The sequence below is a fragment of the Mycteria americana genome, chromosome 3, assembly GCF_035582795.1.
Source record: "Mycteria americana isolate JAX WOST 10 ecotype Jacksonville Zoo and Gardens chromosome 3, USCA_MyAme_1.0, whole genome shotgun sequence".
Classification (NCBI taxonomy): Eukaryota; Metazoa; Chordata; class Aves; order Ciconiiformes; family Ciconiidae; genus Mycteria; species Mycteria americana.
Genome location: NC_134367.1, coordinates 84,849,789 through 84,869,100, shown reverse-complemented (window position 1 = coordinate 84,869,100; position 19,312 = coordinate 84,849,789). Strand labels below are relative to the sequence as shown.

Here is a 19,312-nt window from a genome sequence, read left to right as displayed (position 1 = left end):
TCCCGGGAGCGGCAGGAACGGGACTAGCGCAGGGACGTCGCCCTCCGTGCCCTGGGCACCACGCTCCCAGGGCAGCGCTGGCCAGGCAGCGGTTTTCACAAACGACAGATCCGCTCCGTCTCTTTACCCTTCCTATTAGTCCCCGCTGACAGAACCAACGTGTGCAGCCAGCGTTGCAGCACGGGGACCTCACCGCACCCCTACCGAATCGGCGGTAGTAGATTTACTGGAGGGAGAGGACTGGGGTACGTTCATCTGAGAGCAGCTCTTGGTTCTTCTTTCGCTGGGCCTGACCATACGACTTTCTTCGCAAGCTAAGTGTTAGCTGTGAGAAGGAAGGCTGCGAAGTGTGAGGTTTAGATAACTGCCTGTGTGCCTTACTCTCACGTGGCTGTCACGAAGTGTATACGAAGGTAAACGGCTCAGCCGGCAGATTGCAGAAGCAGGAGTGGAAGAATAAAGTTCACGGGTTGTTTTTGTGACGGTTTGTCCTCCCTCGCCGGCTGGGCCATTAATGAAAACAGAAGTTGAGCTGCTGGCAGGGTTTCGGAGCAGGCTGCAGGTACCCTTCAGGAGAGGAGCACCGGGAGCTCCGGGCAGGGAGCTTATGATTAATTTTGCAGGCATTTATTGTGCAATGCGAGATGGCCACCAGCCAGCTCAGAAGTTAAGCCAGAAGATGACTGTCAAATGAAACTGTTACGTTTGGCAGATCTTTCCAAAGCTGCTGTACAAAACAGGCGTACTGAAGCTGATTTCTGGATTTTCCAGACCCTCTGTACGGCATGTTCTTGTACGGCAGATTTCTTCGTTTTCCCCCTTTCGGCAGAAGAGTTAGTTTTGACTTGCAGGCCGCATGGATTTTAGGTCAGGATTTGTACTACAGGCAGCCCTCTCCATGCCTTACGTTTACCAGCAAACCTCTCCTTCTGGTAATTCCTCCTTTAACGATCTTACAAGGAGCCAGCTCTACTTCACTCGGTTTTCTGAAAACAAAACCGTGTTTTCTTTGAAAAGCCTTTTTAGCCCAGATGAAGGTGAGGAGGAGATGAAAAGGCTGGTGGTGCTGAAGGAGCCCTGCCCGTGCAAGCAGATTGCGATAGAAATTTCCCTCTTGTGTGGCTTACCCGAAGCTAAGGTCAGTCAGTTAACTCTGTTTGGACACCGTCTGCCATGAATACTTCAACGATAAAGCTTAATGTGTAACCGAGGGTTTTTTTTTTTCTTCTGTGTCAGCAGTTAGCAAGAAGATACTGTAAATAAGGCGCCGTGTGAGTAAATAGATATGTGTGGAGAGGGGAGGGGAGCATCGCGGCGAGCAGTTTTGAAATTCATGCCAGCGTTGCTTCAAGTGATAAGGTTATTTGAGTAACCTGCAAACCATACGGATGCACAGGTTTCAAAAACAGGAAAGCGTCTTGTTTAAAAACCTTCTGAGGCAATGCGAGGGCTTAGAAAAGAAACTGGCTTTGCGGTTAAGCGATTGTACTTCCTTATTGATATCAGGATCGAGGCGGTGCAAGGCCTGACGGGACGGCAGCGCTGCGGGCGGCGAGCGGGGCGGCTGCCATGACCACGTTTGCACCCGGCCGAGGGGCTTTCTGGAGGGATGAGAAATCTCAAAGTTTCCCTTTTCGTTTCCTCTTTGGGCGAGTCGGGAGGGTTTTTTTCTCACTCTCTTTTTCAGTAATGTAGTGAGAAAGCAGTAAATAATCCAAGCGGGCTGACATCCTCAGAGGATGCGCCTTTTCTGAGCTCGCCCGGTGCCCGGCTCCCGGGGACCCGGCCCTGCCAGAGGTGGTGCCGGGCTGGCTGCTGCTGCGCCGGACGCCTGGCTCCGGCACTGCCAGCCCGGCAGCCCCACAGGGGTGCCTTTGGGAGGGCAGGGCGCAGCGCTTTTCTGAGGGGTTTAACCGTGGACATGCAGAACTTGCTGATGCTTTTGGAAAGCCTGATGGCCGCATTTCTCCGTAGATAAAACAAAGCCACGTACTTTCTGTTTGACCTTTGTTTTGGATTAAGAAACTCAGCCCACGAGATCTGAAGTTAAGTTTCCACGGGAGAGAGAAATGCATATGCCCGGGCGCACGTGACTGTCGATGCGCACGTGCCTTGCTGAACACAGCGTGACCCCTGCTTGCGTTGGCAGCACGCTCCTCGGGGATTTACAGAGCCGGTACCTAGAAAACACAAGTCTTTCTTACCTGAAATGACACAGCTGACACAGTTCCAACCCGCGCCGCTATTATTTATTAAACAGGAGTCAAAGCGCAAAGCTGGGATGCCGGCTTTATCTTTCCCAGCACGCGTGGTTTCCAGGGGAGGTTGCGCCCGTTCCTGTTGAGTTTGGGTACGTCCGTCCTTTGAGCGCTTGGGGTCGGGCAGGGACCCGAGCGGGTCCCTTCCCGGAGGGATGCCTCTTCTCCTGGTGGAAGCGGAGGGGATATTTCAGTCCCACGCTGGCTTCTCCTCCCTGCCCGCCTTACCTGCCAGCACATCCACCCGAGCTGGTTTCCTCACCGGCGGCAGCTGCGTTGCCGCATCCACAGCAGAGTTACAGCGGAGACGGCTTTGGCCCGTCAGGTCCTGTATGTTGATTGCTCTTCAACTGAAATGTCAATGGCTTCTCAGTCAGCTTACAGCAAAGAACGTTTTTTAAAAACTTTAGGAAATTAACTTAACTAGGCCTGGAGCAAAGTTTTTTGGCTAGAAATTCAGGCTCCAGCCAACACGGCAGACTTTTGCCAACTCATTGCCTGGGTCCTAGAAGCCAGCAATGAAAAGAGAGAGAGAGAGGGAAAAAATAATCCCCTCCATTCCCCATTAGATTTAATTGTGCTTTTTTGCAAGCCTCATAAATCCTGCCCAAATCACGTCATCAAGCCACAGGAAAACTGAAACCTTGCCCAAGGCAGGAGCCAGCAGGGCTGTTCAAGCTAGCAGGGTTACATTCAGGGACGAGTTCAATGCTTTGCAATCTTGTTTTGAATGGGAACGTGCTCGTCTGTGTGTGTGTGAGAGAGGCACCTGGGTGCGGGAGACGGGACTGCCTTTTTCCTCTTTGGATGTCAGAAAAGCTACGAGAGGAAGAGCGGCACGAGTGGAGGCAAAGCAGACATCCTCACCGCCGCCCCCCGAGAGCCTTTCAAGTGCTTTTCCTCTTGCGCTGCAGCGAGGGGGAGCAGGAAGGGAGGGACGGGGACTCGCACCGAACGCGCCCGTCCGAGCACTTTATTTTTTCCTTTGGGCATCAGACAGATGGAGGGAGGAGGATTAAAAAATAAAGGCATCTAAGCTGAACTGAGGGTTTTCTTCCCCTTCTCCCTTGTGGTGCTTTGTTGTACTTTTTTTGCATGTAACTCCCAGCCAGGAAGAGAAAAGAGAGTTTCGGCTTGGAGGCAGAGCCTCCTCGCTGCCTCCGGTGCGGTCCCCTGCTCACAGCTCTCCTGGATGCGGGGCGGGTGATGCCCAGCTGGGAGACCAGCGGCATCTCCCCGGGGGAAACCAGGGCCTCCCCAGCCCCAGCCCGGCCAGCCAAAACATCACCATCAGTATTTCACGGGAGGGGGTGCGCCTGAAAGGGCCTGCAAGGTTTCGGCAAGCGCGGTTTTTGGCTTTTCACCAGCGGGGCCGAGAGCAGGGTTTGGCCCGAAGCAGCGGCTGGCACCGCGCGGGGGCACGGTCGCTTGCCCGTGGAAGAGGGGCGTCAGTCGCGCCCCGCGGCGCAGCTCCCTTCACCTCCCACAGCCCCTCGTCTCCCCGAAAGGGACCAAGCTAACAGCAGCAAGCTTTGATGGGGGCTAGCAATCACCAGCGGTGTTTAGTCACCCGTCTATGGACTGCAGCAGAGGCTGAAAATGTTTGCTTATTTTTGTTTGGCTTTTTTTTCCCCACCTCGCGCAGTAAAATACGTGTAAAAGCACAAGGGGATAAGGCTCCCTCCTGCCAAGTGTCGAGCCGAGCCCCCTGAGCTCTGCGAAGTCCCGGCACCCTGACCTTTGCCTCGGCTTGGACTTTCTTCAGACTCATCATTATTTTGGCTGCATTTGTGCTGCGGAGGAATGCAGGTGTTTCCTCTGTTCCCACCAGCGTGCCCATGCTCTGATTTCTGAAAGGCTGGGGAGGCTGCTCACGCGTGTCCCGGCATGCTCAAGGAGGCATTTGAGGAAAATGTGGATGCAGTTCAGGCAAATGACCAGGGAAACGACACATTTGCATGCACTTGCATGTAAGTGTAATTTAGGCAGGCAAAGTGCCGAGCTTGCTTGAAAATCTGGCCCGTGTTTTTCCATTTGTGGGTTGTTTTTTTTAAGTTAAGAAAAGGCAAACAACTTGTTCTTCCATTTGATCTGTAATAACCTGAGCTGGTTCCCTTGGAAAGCTTGTTTATTCTCCTTGGCTGCTGAAGTGGATGCCGAATTTTGAGCATCCTGAGAAGAGAAGGTGTGCACATGGGGTTCTTTGTTGCCGAAGCTTTTGTTGGATGATTATAAGACTCATTTATGTAGCTGTTTATGTATTAAAATTGTTGGGTTGCCTGGAGCTACGGATAAGCGCTCCTTGTTTGACATATCTCTAAATAAATATAGAGGCACATTATTAGTGGATACAGCTTTAAAAGCAAACACCCAGAGATGCACTTACAATAAGGGGAGGAAAAACCAAGGTTACATCACGTTGCTAGAAGCCAATTGCTTTGTTTTCTGAAATGTTTCTCTGTAGGACACAGATGATTTTTTGACTCATTCAGTGTTTGAGCATCCAAAAAGTCTCATGGTTGTTCCAAAATTCTTTCAACAGCATCCCAAATGGCATTAACAGACAGTTACAGTATTTTACTGTCCAGCGTATCCTTTTTCCCCCATGGACTCATGCTTGATAGGGAGGTTTTGGAAGGAATATTTTTGTATTTCTGGAGAACCGTGTCCCTGCTGAGGGAGGAATCAGCATTTTGGGGCTTTTCAAACCACATCATTTTGCAGTCTCAAGAAGAGGGGCTGTCCCTGGGCTTGTCGACATGCCTGAGTGCAAGCGTACCTACGGGTGAGCGCCGTGGGCCGCCGGGAGAAGATGGAAGGCTACTGCTCCCACTGTCAGGCTGCTAATCCTTTAGGTGCCTACCTACGGCTGGCACAAGGAAACATCTCCTAAATGCATAGCTGATTCCCTAACTGGCAATTACGAACTGGCTCGTGCACTCTCTGCCACCCCCGCTGCACCCCTTCTCTGGAGAGCGGTGCTCCCGTGGCTGCGCCGCCTCCTCCCTCTCCTCCCCAGCCCGCTCAGGCTTGGAGCCAGAAGCTCCCACCCGGCTCTCGCTCACGGCCCTGCTGTTTGCCCCTCGGCCCCACCGGGAGCTGGTTGTTACTTGTTCTGGACCTGAAGGGCGCAGAGTCAAGCAGGGCTGTGACCAAGGACAGGTTGTCCTGCCTGCGCACGGGGAGCTGAACCAGGGGTTCAGGACTGCAGGTCGGGTCACGTGCTGGCAGCTGGTGTCCCTCTGCTCTCGCTGCAGAAAAATGGACGCTTTTGCTGCCATTCGTGCCCTGAGCCAACAACCTGCAGTTTTGGATAGAGGAACCACCGCCAGCCGCCTCGTCCCGGGGCCAGCCACCTCTCTGCTCAGACCGCCAGGCTCAGCAAAACCCATGTGATGACATTTGGGACACGGGACTGAAAAGTGCCGGCCCATCTTCCTCGCAGAGCTGCAGCAACGCTCCCAGGGCTGCGGGTGTATCCCGCCTTGGCAAGTTGGATGGCTGCGTCCCTGCTCACACCTCAGTGACACTGTTGTGCCAGCAAAAGCCTGCAGCACAAACCTGGCCGTAGGCTGTCGTTTTCGTGGGCACGGACTAGCTTTCCACGGCACGCCTGCTGTGCCCCAGGGGCAGGCTGGGACCCCGAGCCCTCCCGTGGCACCCGGGGCCAGGGCACAGCTGGGTGCAGGGATGCTAGCGCTGGCCCAAGGGGGACGTATGGCTGGATGAGACCCCTCCTGCTCCTCACCAGCTTTGGTCTCGGTCGTCACTGCTCACCCAATTAAAAAATACATACACTGGGCTTGGAAAACCATCGGAGGAGCAGCTTGGCTGGGTGAAGCGGCGAGACACCTCGGCGTGGGTGCGTGGGAAGCGTGCTAGCTATTTAAGCCCTCAGAGGGGGCGGCGAGGCTCCTTGCGGCTCCTCTGGCTCCGTCCTGGGACACACGAGCTCCCAGGCTGAGGGCTGGCAGCTCTCCGGAGGGTGGAAGCAGGGCAGGCCTCGTTATTGCCTGCTTAACTGGCCCCTTCAAGTGGCTAGCCTCTTTCCTATGCGGTTGTTTTTATAGACATCTCACCCGTAGGTGGGTGGATTGTTCTCTTCCTCACCTGGTGCTGCTCCTGCGGGCTCGGAGGGTTTTGGCTGGGGCGCTCCTGTTTGTTTGCTCTAGGGAAGTGGTGTGCATTCATCCACCGTGGGGAGGGTGCAGGCACGGCAGCCGGCATGCCTCTGACCCCTGCAGCGGCTGCCTTCGTAGCCAGGTGTTCGCAAGGGCTCTTCAGACCACTGCTGTCTTCTGGAAACGTGTCCCTCGGCATTGCCCGGGCTGCTGCCACAAGCAGGGATGGTTTCCCAGCCCAACCCTTTGCTCCGTGAATAGCCTCCCTGAGAGGCACAGCCTTGCGGCTGGGCAGCTGCGGGAGAGCCACCGACCCAGCCGGACATGGGCATCCCCCTGCGAGCAGCCCTGGCTCTGGCATCTCTGCTTTGCTGGGTGAAAGTCACCATCCCCGCTCCTGCCACCCTTGAAACAGTGGCGTGGCGTCCGAGCAGCGGCTTCTCCCTGCGGGGCCGGGGCTCCCGTGGGCTGGGGACCACGCACAGAGGTGCAGCACACGGCAGAAGGGAGGGGAGGGAAGAGCAAAAGAAGACAAAAGGTTTAAAAAAAAGTGCAGCCCAGTTATGGTGCTGGACGTGCCAACGTTGCCCCAAACCTTTACCCCATTTCACTTGCCTGTGTAGCGGGGATGCGGAGAGGTGGCAAAGGGGGGCTGGCCTGGGCACTCGTGGGCTGGGCGGGAGGGGGGTGTGCGCGTCGGCCTCTGCTCAGCTGCCGCTTGGATTTCGAAAAACCGTGAGACTGGCTGGAGGGCATGGCACCGGCAGCGCTCTACCATCAGAACGAGGGCTCCCGTGGCACTTCTAGCCCGGCTGAGGCAGGGGTTATCGCCAGCATCCTGGCCAGGCTCCGGGGGCTTTTGCAATCCACCACCTCCAACCAGCTAGAACTCGGTTGTTCTAAATGACTCCTGTCCCCTCCCGCGGACAGCCCTCTCTCAACCCGTGGGACAATGCTCCCGAGGAAAGGGAACAGAGCTGGCTTTCATCTGCATGCGGTTAAACGTTAGCTGCCTCCCTCTCGGCAGACAGCCACTTTCCACCTTCTTTGCTGCACGCTCCGCCACGTGTGCTGGGGTGCTCGCGATACGAGGCGCTCACTCCTCATGTTCCTCAAATGGGCAAGCAAAACCTCACGGTATCAAGCGGAATATATTTAACTTTTGGTTAACTTGCAGACTTCCACTACACAGAGGAGCTTTGGGAAGTGCTGAAGGAGACAGAAGTGTTGGAAAATATGGAGAGAGAGAATAAAAGGGCAGGCTGGGCTGATCAAACTCCAGCCAAAAAAATCTCCAAAGCAGCAAACCAGAGATGGATAAAGAATTGCCAGTGAGTCAGGGGGAAGGAATGGCAGCATTGTCTCTTGTTCAAGCAAAGAATCTGTAATGGAAGAAGATGAAGTGCCAGGGAACTAATATCCCTCTGCAGCAATTGTTTGATCCCTCCCTTCCCCTCCAAAAAAGCAAGTTGCTGCTGGCTAGCTAACAAGTAAAAAAACCCAGTCCAAAACCTAATCTAGTCTCTTGTGCCAATAAGCGCATCTGTCGGTGTGTCAGTGTTGATCCTCCTTCAGTACATGCCACATGCTCGTTTCTTTACACAAGATGGGCTGGAAGGGCCATTAACTAGATTAGAAATTCTAAGACACAATTAAAAAACATGCTGCTGCTTTGCTTTAATCTTCTCTCCTTTAGCTTCCAGGCTTGTTTTCTCCCCGGCCTGACACAGTCCTAAGTAGTTTGGCGGTGGCAGGGTATCATTACACAACCGGGGCTGGTTTCTGAACTGTGTAACATCATGCATTACCTTGGCAGCAACGCGCCGGTCCGTGAGGCTCTCCAAAAAAGGAGTAACCCCATCAAGTGGCACTACAATAGCTGCATTTACCACCTGCGGGGGAGAAGATCTGAGCACGGAAGCTGTGCAACCAAGGGGCAAAATGGTGACTCGTGAAATCCTTTTCTGTGCAGTTTACTCACCAGAGTTACCCAGGAAAAAAAAAAAACCAACAGGAAAGGAAATGTTTGGTATATTTGTTCATAACGCAGCTATACGTATTCGTTCATAACGCAGCTATACGTATTCGTTCATAACGCAGCTATACGTCTGTAGACCTATGGCAGCTGGAGGTAGATGGGGAGGAGGGCGGCTGGAAGGTTACTCCCAGCAGCGCTCAGCAAGGCAGGACTCCTGCCCTAGCAGCACAGCTGAGGGGCCCCGCGCCAGCAGCCAGGATGGCTGCATCTCCCCCGTTCCCACGCAGACCATTTCTCCGGGGAAAGCAGCGACGCTGCAGAGAACGCCGCAGCGCACGCTCCTGCAAAAGGGGTCGTGCTTTTGCTCCTCCTGCTCTCCTCGCACAGAGGTGTGGACTCTCCCCATCCCACTGCGAGCGAGGGATGCTTGGGCAGTCCCTGCCCTGCGGCTGCATGGCAGAGAGGGTGGCTCTGGCCTGCGGCCGGTACCTCTGCCCCGAGGGCAAGGAGAGCCCAGGAGGAGCAGCACCGTTTGGAGCATTCGTGATGTCCTAAGCAGCATCTGATAACACAGGGTGGATCGCAGCCTGTTTTCTGAGATGGGGAATTGCTGCTTAATTGCTACGGCGTTGTACAAATGCAGTGGGAATTTTACGGAGGACATAACATATTCTAAAATGACTTTTTTTATTCCTTGGGTAAGTGTTTTCCTCATGCAGAACAGCATTTATTACTATTATTAATGGCCTCACCGGTCCTTGTGCTAGTTCTGAATCTTTATAGTTACTGTCATTACACAATTTTGAAGGTACAGACCGGATCCTGGCCTACCTGCATTAAAAACAGCAGAGTTTAGGGATTCGATTTTTCACAGGTTTGGGCATCAGCATATTTTTGCTGTGCTTATTGTGCTGAAAAGCCCTCATCATCGCTGCCTATAGAATATAGTAGGAACACACTTCCCTGCTGTAGAAAATTAAAGACATTATAATTTCCCCGTTAATCCCTATGGGATGTTAGAAACGAATGCAATAATGTCCTAGTATTTCTATAGGACGCTATTTGCTTATCGTTCTTAAATGCTGCGAGACTTTTCCATATGGTTGTGCTTAGGATGCATTATGGAGGCCTTTCATCTTCCTCTGAAGCACAGGATGAAATATGGGTCACTGCTAGAATAAAGCAGTAAGGCTTTGTGATCCGGTAGTCTGCTGCATCTGATATGGCAGACCCTGTGCTGCTAGGAAAGCCATCGTCCTTCTGGGAACTAAATGGCTTGGCGGGGTTGCTTTAAAATTGGAGCTGCACCTCTTTGATACTTTTTTGGATGAAAGAACAAGATCTTTCACTCTCCTTACTGTGGAGTGCCAGCCAGGTTTAAAATTAATATCAACCGACGTTGAAGAGGGAAGGAAATGAAAGAAACATTTCTTCCCCAGAAACAGCCCTGCTTTCCTGCCTTTTCCATAAGTGCATAGACGTCTGTCAGTTTTGGCACCAGAAAACATTAAAAATAAGAAGTCTTTTAAATACCGGGAATTCTTCTGCATCTTTAAATGTCGCCCAACAGGAATGCAGAGGCTGTGAAACGGACAAAAGAGAATTGAGCCGGTCAAACGGTTAACGTGCTTCTGCAGAGAGCGCTTATTCCCGCTTAACAAAACATCTGAAATATCCCGTGTGTTTTTGGAGAAGGCTAGAACAAGGTGGAAGACACTGCCTCTTGCAGCCTGGAGCCTGGAAACTGGGGAGAAGCCCGGAGCTGAGGAACAGGGGTTGAGTTTCCTGCTGTCCCAAACTCACTCCAGCTCCCCAGCAGATTCCAGGAGGCTGGGATAGCTGACGCGAGATGCCTGCGGTCTGATTTGCTAGAAACGCCGAGTACCTATCCTACTCACTGATTCCGAGCACAATAAACTGTGGTAAATCAGGCTCTTGGCACTCAGAATACAGACTTTTGAAATGAGCAGAGGCTCTCTCAAGAGATATTTTTCCCAGCTATAAAAAGGGGGGATAACTACATTACAAGAGGGGAGGTTAAATCATGGGGGTTTTTTGTAAACTGCTTTGAAGCTTTGGAGAGGAAGCCATTACAGGAGTACAAATTGCTCTTTATTTTTTATTTTATTTATCGCCTCATTTTCAAATAATGAAATTCTGAACGTACCTCCTCGCTAGCTGCGGAAAAATAAGGGAGTGTGGGAGGATTCTTAATGACATTAATAAACCCAGCTGAACACTTTGCCAACAAATATTTTTTTTATTGCAAAAATACCGTTTTATTAATACAAATGGTCTTTATAGGATTGCATTGGTTGCCACACAGTTTTGTTTATAAAAATATACAGACCAAATTATTTTGTTCAAAACGTTCTTTTTTTATCTGGTTGGAACAGAGCACTTCATTTCGGAATTTCATTCTGTAATGACTTTTTTGGTTTCGACAGTGTAATTCATATTCTATAATAAAAATATAAAGAATTAAAGTGATGTGATTTTAATGAAAGCGCAATGTATTAACATAGGATATAATTTTATGTGAGTGGAAACTTCAATTAGGGGAAAAAATGCACATATCCTGGTGGTCCACTCTGCGGCCTTGCTGCCCTCCTCTGCTAGGGCAGAGATGGAAAGCTTTGCTGGAGCGCCCAGAACTGCCCTCTTTGCTTCTTCCGTTCGATCCTCCTTGTTCTTAACACCTTTCTTGGCTAAAAGGTAGCACGATTGCAACCGCAGGTTATTTTCTTCAGGCTGCAGTACCTAGATTTTTCCGTCCTCTCGCTTGCGTGGAGATCATGGCCGTGTGTGACGGGGGGTCATTCAGCCAGCCAGCCAGCAGTGGTGTGGGGGTGAAAATGCAGCCCTTTCGCTCCTCCCTGGCCTGGCCTTCCCCTGCCCTGCCGCACCGAGCTCCGTGCTGCTCTGTATTTCCACCTCCGCGCTGTTCAGTCTGGTGGGTGGCGTGGGTGCCCACCGGTCATTTTCTTCCTGCCAGCCCCTGCGGTAGTATGACGCTGGCCAGGCAAATGAATTGCTACGCTTCTTCGGGGGCTTTGCCTGCTGCTGTGGTGTTGCCGTCGGGGTTTGACTGGTCTCTGTCCCGCTGACGAGGGGTGCTAATCGTGATGTGCAGTGAGTCCCACGAAGCACAAGGAATGCTCCCACCTTATTTTGGGGAAGAGGGATGTGGAAACATCCGCCCTCGGCAGCCACCAGGAACGGAGCAGGAAAAGGGATGAGAAAGGTGGGACCTAAATTCTGTTAATCGCCACGCGTTGGAGGTGACGTGATGCTCTGAGCGGTCAAGCCCCGGCAGAGCCCCACGCAGTGTGCACAATACGTGGTGTACTCACTCTGTGTTTGTCCTGGAGAAACAGCATATGTGGGTCTCCACAAAATGTGCACTCTCAGGCATCGTCTGGAGCGACTTCTTGGGGAGCGAGGGAGCTCTCCGTGCGTTAGCTGGAACAACTCCTCCGCTGAATATACGCTCGGCTCCCTCGCTCCTCCGGACCACTCCCTCCCGTCTGGCTCTCAGCACTTCCAGCCTTCAAAACGTTCAAATAACTCAGGTTATCCTCATAGGACCTCTGTGGGAGGGACGGAGGGATGGGTAAATCCTTAGTTTACCAACTGGGAAACCGAAAAATAATCCCTCATCCCTAATCTGCAGTGAGACTTCGGTGTGCCAGGCAGCGCTCAGACCTCGCTGCGAGCACGTGTCTGCACATGAAGGAGCAGATGCACACTTCTGGGCATCTGTATACTGATATATCTGTATATTTATGGCTCGGACAAGCTGTGTGGATACTGCAGGTTCAAACATAACTCGCTTTTGGTTTCCCTCACATGATGCTCACCTGGCATGACAGAGTCTGGTGCAAGCTGTCTGTAAGAGATTTCTTTCCCTGTTGGGGATTGGCCCGCGAGGAGGAGGGAGGTATGACATGCGGTGACGTCTGTGGCAATGCGTACATGGACACAGCAAAATGTCACCCACCAGTGGAACCAGCCAAAGGCGCCGACGCGTGCAGAAACCTCTTGCGCGTACTGCGGGGCGCGCGGCTCCGACGGCACCGCTGCCTCGGGGCGCTCCAGGGCGCATCTGCTTCATCTGAGCCGCTGATTTGCTTTTCCTGGAATCGAACTAGAACCCCCAAAGGATGTTGCATGAAACTTGTAAACCAAAGTCAGGCCTCTTTGTCTTGTGATGCTTGTTTTAATTTTACTGTGGGCTGACATGAAAATAATTTGTGATTAAAACTGAAAGCTGCCTTGAAGCAGCTGCCAGGCTGGGGGATGTCGGTGGGGGCTCCGAGAGGGTTAGTTAACTCCAAGTCCTCGGTGCATTGTTTTTCCCCGCTCAGGTCCACGCGGAGGATCTATTCCCAGATCTAATCAGGATTTGGACTTGCAAAGGGGTGAATGCTAGAGCTGTGATCGGAGTCTGGGAGGAGAAGGCAGCCCTTGTGTGATTTACCTTCACGCTGCTGCGAGCTGCTGCTGAAACCCTTTGTAAGAAAGGGGTGAGTCTGATTTAACGAATTTACCAAAGCTCACGGCTTTGTGGCGAAAAGTCAGTACAACAGGTCTTTGTGAGCTGTGGATTTATGACATGTAAATAAGTTAGCATGCTAATTGTGGCCGCTGTTAAAGGTAGCAGGCTAACTGTTAAAAAAAGTCTCGCAGGGTGATTTATTTGGGTTATTTCACACACACAGCTGTGTGAAATACGTTTATAGATCCTCTGCCTCCCTTCCCTGCAGCCGCAAGGGCCGGAGCAAGGAGCAGCGTTCAGCATAGGCTGGCCTACGCTTCCTCCCCGGGGTGCCGAGCTCCGGCAACCAGGAATCATTAAACCGGGAGAAGGAAAATGACTTTTGGCTGCGCCTGAGCCCTGCCGTCGGTGTTGCCCTGCAATCTCTGTGCTGACTGGAAACGGTTTCCTCTCCCCCAGCCCTAAGCTTACAGACTGGGTTTCCTGCCTTCCTGTTAGTGCCTCCACCTACCCAGACAGCTCTGACACTTCAGACTTACTAATCAGCTATTTTCTACCACAGCTCTTTCAGCAAAGGTTTTACGCGGCGGCATAACAGCTGACTAAGCAGCGAGCCCGCGAGCGAGAGAGATGAATGTCGGGCTTTTTTTACTCGGCGACCTGACAAGGCTCCGTCTCAAACCGTGGAGGCATTTCTCCGTGCGAGCAGCCTGTTCGGCGGCCGGGCTGGTGCGCAGCCTGCTCTGGGGGCTGGCAGGCAAGCCCTGCTGGGGCCCCCGAGGAGGTACAAAGGCAGGGGGGTGTTTCAGATACCGTACCTGGGAGAGAGGAGCACAGGCAATTTGCATAGTGAAACGACAACGGGAAGATATGCTGAATAGGCGACTCAGCTTTGAAGACAGTTATCATATGCAAAAGCAGTTCAGACATAGGAGAAATGTTCTAGAGAGACGCTGTGGACCAGAAATATGAAAGTACAAAGCGATTTTCATATCAGAGAGACTGTCATTTCAGAATGTCCCAGAATGGGGCATTTTGGGGCACCACAGCCGAGCTGGAACCAGCCAGCCAGCTCTGAACTGAATTTTCAAATATATATATACATACATATATATATATATTCCCTCCCCTGTGCTGAATTCCCTCCATAGCCAGGGTAGTGCAGCCATTCAGAGCACGTTTCCATGGTGCTTTCAGTTTTCATGCTCACTTTTGCAAATTACTTCCAATACATCTCAAGAAACGAACCAACCCTGTCTTCAGTTATGATGGATGTACCTTAAAACATTCAAAGTACTTGAAAAGTTCTGATATCTTTGGTCTGATCCTTAGCCAAACTATGTCTAGCCTTGTTGGAGTCTCTGTTTTATTCAGACACTAGTGGCAAAAACATCTGTAGACTTCCATTTTAGCACTGTTAATCTACTGTCATCTATCCTAAACAGGTCTTCAATCTTACTACGCCGGGCAGGTGGGGAAAAAACTGGGGCATACTCTTTTGCAGATTTTAGGAACTGGGAAAATTTTTATTACTGCTATGGGACCTGGTTTCCACTGTGAGGTTGTCTTATTTTTATATTATTTTTATATTATAAAAATATAAAATACATAAAAAATGTAAAAACATAAATTATTTTTATATTAAGTGTCCCCTTGCCCGCTGGCTGGTACTTGGGGGCAGAGGGATGAGGGCACCGGCAAGACGTTAACACTTGCCCACTGATGAGACACTCCTGGACAGGGGCTGCTAGTGCTGGGAGGGCACGTTCTCTCCTCCTGCCTGCAGAAAAGTGAGAAAGAGGAGAGGAATGGACAATTATTAACAAGACAAACCAGCAAATGTGCTAAATGAGTTCATAAGGACTCGAGAAGGAAAATGCAGGAGATAGATGCTCAGGGAAGTGTTGGTGATGAGAGGAGATGAGGTGGATGGGCTTTGTAGGGATTAAGGCTGGTTCAGTGGCAGGATGGAGACAGATTAGAAAGTCCAGGGCTGGCCTGTGTGCCTGAAGGTGAAAGGACCTGGAGGGAAAGGTGACTTCATTTGAGGGTGCTCATGCAGGGAGCTGGTCATTTCTTGTGCTTTGCCTTTCAAGAACAGCAGTGGCACGTTTCTACCTGTATCTGCTCCTGTCTCCGTGCTTACCGGTACCCCGCTGGTGCTGAACAGCTAACCCGCAGCGCAAAAAGGCTGGAATATCCCTTGATATTGGGAAGAGGTGGCGTTGCTGCCATTCAGGAGGGATCTCAGGGGTGAATTTTTTGCCTATGAAAAGCGTTGGGAAGGCCACTCTGCCGAATTGAAACCTTTATTCTTTATACTCGGTATGACGCACATGGCCAGGGGAAGGTTTGCCTTCAGAGCCTGGGGAACCGAGAAGGACGCGCAGTACCAGAGTTTCTACTGAGCGGGTCAATAAGCCCACTGATGTGATGGTGCCTTTCACGGCATGCCTGGAAACCACTGCTGAATGTAATGCAGCATCGACACTTCAGTGAATCGATTTCTCTGAATGCCATGCCAAGCAGATGAGAAGCTTTTGTCAGCCAGTTTGGGTCAAGTCTGTCATCTGATCCCCAATGTATAGCTTGTGGGAGCGGAGTACGAAGGATGAAGTCATCGGAAAAGTGCAAAGGTCTTGTGTCCTTGGAGGGGAGAGGTGGATGTCCAAGAGGAACAATGTATTCAAAATAAATCAGTAAATTGAAGATGCCAGCCCTGGGCAGATGTGTTTCTCTGCTGATTCTGGTGCCTGTGCAGGAACGCAGCAGAGCAAGGTTTGGCTGGGTGCCTGGGGGGGCTTTCATGCCGTAGGTTTGAAATGTACAGTCACTGCTGGAGCATCGGAGGAGAATTAGCATGCAGTGCTGCGTGCCTTTGCTCCCCTGACCCGGAGGACAAAAGCCTGCAGAGTGAGAAGGATTTTTCAAAGTGTTGTGGCAGGCAAGCAGAAGAAAAGAAGGGGATTGTGGTGTTACAGCTATTCGTTGTATGTAAATGTCTCTTTTTGCTGTGTTCAGATTCCATTTTCCCCAGGCCTTCCTCTGATTTCTTCATCTCAGCAGATGTGGGTCAGGCTCATCAGTATGTTCAAGAGGGAGATCTCAATTACTGCACCTGGATAAGATGCCTTCAGTCAAATGTCACAGCCTGCTCACTCCAGTAAGGGACATCACTGCTTCTGCAAGCATGAGAAGGTCCCAGATCCTAATGCCAGCATTGCTGGGCAGCGTGGTGGCTTTTCGGCTTTTCCCTTTCCCTCTCTGTATCTCCCTGTCGATCCCAGGATTTGTGAGACCTTGGAGAGGCTGGATGTTCCTGTCTCAGCGGTTTGGACAAGAGAAGGAACAGAACTCATCTGGCTCAGAAACTCAGGATATTAATTGCATGTTCTAGGCTCTCCAGCGGGGCATGCTGACCGGTGCATGTACCAAAACAACCTTGGTTGCTTTTTCTGGCATGGCACTTCAGCTCCATGCCTTAACATGTTTGCATGGTAAGTGAGACAGGGGCAGCATTTTGAAAAGTGAGAACGCAGAGATACGCAGAGACCATTAGTGGGAGAGTTTGCTTGAAGAGCTGGAAAATTAAACGGGGAGAGTCTAAGAAGAGTGATTTAGGAGTGTAGGGGCAGCAAGATGCTAAGGCTATGGATAGATAAATGGAGCATCAATTTGGAGTAAATTGCAGTGTAACAGCTCTGTGCACACATGTATTATGGGATTTTAAAAGCCAGGCAAGTTTAACCCTTATACCTCAGGGCTAGACGTGCCACTGTTGTGGCTGGACTGGGTAGCTCTCACAGGTTGCAGTGCATTTGTGGCTTTTTAAAGATGGGACAGTTTTAGATCTTGCCACAAGTTGATCCATTTATGGCTCCTGGACCCTTGTGTGGGAACAGAAGAAATGAATTGAGGAGCCGAGATGAGTCTGGAGAGTGAAAGCCCAGAGACAGGTGAGCGGGAGCAGGAGGTGGGAGGCATCCGTGGGTCTCCATGGTGGTGGATAGCAGTTCAGGGCAGTGGGAGAGAAGCCACAAGGCTGTGGCAAGATGACATTGTCAAATTCATGAGACCGCATGCAGGCCAGGAACAGAAAAGCCATGACTGAGCCCAGCGCCTGCACCAGCATCAGTGCACTGTGCCAGCCCCAAGCTGCTTCGTGGAGGTAGCTTTGGCCTGTGTTGTACCAGCAGTGCTGTGATGTGGTGTGCCCGTGGCCTGGCTGACCAGCCCTCCCACCGCTATCTCATGGGGGTTTGTTTGGCCTGTGCCAGCTCTCCGTGGGTCGCTGTCCTTGTAGGTTGGGGCCGCAGCCTGCTGTGCCCATGGCGATGCTTGCCAGATTTCATAAAATCATAGAATCATAGAATAATTTGGGTTGGAAGGGACCTTTAAAGGTCATCTAGTCCAACCCCCCTGCAATCAGCAGGGACATCTTCAACTAGGTCAGGTTGCTCAGAGCCCCGTCCAGCCTGACCTTGAATGTTTCCAGGGATGGGGCATCTACCGTCTCTCTGGGCAACCTGTTCCAGTGTTTCACCACCCTCATTGTAAAAAATTTCTTCCTTATATCTAGTCTGATTCTACCCTCTTTTAGTTTAAAACCATTACCCCTTGTCCTGTCGCAACAGGCCCTGCTAAAAAGCTTGTCCTCATCTTTCTTATAAGCCCCCTTTAAGTATTGAAAGGCTGCAATAACGTCTCCCCGGAGCCTTCTCTTCTCCAGGCTGAACAACCCCAGCTCTCAGCCTTTCCTCATAGGAGAGGTGTTCCATCCCTCTGATCATTTTTGTGGCCCTCCTCTGGACCCCCCCCAACAGGTCCATGTCTTTCCTGTGCTGGGGGCTCCAGAGCTGGACACAGTACTCCAGGTGGGGTCTCACCAGAGCAGAGTAGAGGGGCAGAATCACCTCCCTCAACCTGCTGGCCACGCTTCTTTTGATGCAGCCCGGGATATGGTTGACTTTCTGGGCTGCAAGCGCACATTGCCGGCTCATGTCCAGCTTTTCATCCACCAGTACCTCCCAAGTCCTTCTCTGCAGGGCTGCTCTCAATCCCTTCATCCCCCAGCCTGTATTAATACTGGGGGTTGCACCAACCCAGGTGCAGGACCTTGCACTTGGCCTTGTTGAACCTCATGAGGTTCACATGGGCCCACTTCTTGAGCTTGTCCAGGTCCCTCTGGATGGCATCCCCTCCCTCAGGCATGTCAACCACACCACTCAGCTTGGTGTTGTCTGCAAACTTGCTGAGGGTGCACTCAATCCCACTGTCTATGTCATTGATGAAAATATTAAACAGTACTGGTCCCAGTACGGACTCCTGAGGGACACCACTTGTCACCGATCTCCATCTGGACGTTGAGCCATTGACCACTACCCTCTGGATGCGACCATCCAACCAATTCCTCATCCACCGAACAGTCCACCCATCAAATCCGTATCTCTCCAATTTAGAGAGAAGGACATTGTGGGGGACCATGTCAAAGGCCTTACAGAAGTCCAGATAGACGACATCTGTAGCTCTTCCCTTGTCCACTGAGGTAGTCACTCCATCATAGAAGGCCACTAGGCTGGTCAGGCAGGACTTGCCCTTGGTGAAGCCATGCTGGCTGCCTCGAGTCACCTCCCTGTCTTCCATGTGCCTTAGCACAGCTTCTAGGAGGATCTGTTCCATGATCTTCCCAGGCACAGAGGTGAGGCTGACAGGTCGGTAGTTCCCAGGGTCCTCCTTTCTACCCTTTTTAAAAAGGGGTGCAATGTTTCCCTTTTCCCAGTCACCAGGGACTTCACCTGACTGCCATGACTTTTCCAATATCATGGAGAGTGGCTTGGCAACAACATCAGCCAATTCCCTCAGGGCTCTGGGATGTCCCATTGTCAGGTCCCATAGACTTATGTTTATTCAGGTTCCTCAGGTGGTCACAAACCTGATCTTCTCTTACAGTGGGAGGGACTTTGCTCCCCCAGTCCCCCCCGTCTTGCAGTCCATCCACTCGAGAGGTGTGGGAAGAGAGGTTGCCAGTGAAGACTGAGGCAAAAAAGTTGTTGAGTACCTCAGCCTTCTCCTCGTCCGTTGTTACCAGTTTGCCAGCCTTGTTAATCAGGGGGGTACGCTTTCTTTGACCTTCCTTTTCTGGCTGACATACCTGTAGAAGCCCTTTTATTATTCTTTGCATCCCTTGCCAAGTTCAGCTCCAGCTGCGCCTTGGCCTTCCTGACCCCATCCCTACACAACCAGGCAGCGTCCCTGTACTCTTCCCAGGACACCTGTCCCTGCTTCCACTGCCTGTGCATTTCCTTCTCGCCCTTCAGTTTGACCAGCGGGTCTCGACTCAGCCATGCCAGTCTCTTACCTTCCTTTCCTCATTTCTTACACCTGGGGATACCTCTCCTTGGACCTCTCCTTGCTGTCTGCTGGGTTTTACACGCTTGGACTGCCCTCTGTAGCAATC

General features: G+C 51.6%; 1 long non-coding RNA gene across 1 annotated transcript in view; it reads left to right on the top strand.

The window, feature by feature from the left end:
• The window catches only part of LOC142406997 (uncharacterized), a 60,699-nt gene extending 47,870 nt beyond the window's left edge, over positions 1-12,829 (top strand). The window contains exon 5 of the long non-coding RNA XR_012774774.1: positions 12,725-12,829. This is a non-coding gene — a long non-coding RNA (uncharacterized LOC142406997). The remainder of the gene's footprint in view (positions 1-12,724) is intronic.
• Positions 12,830-19,312: the final 6,483 nt, after the last annotated feature.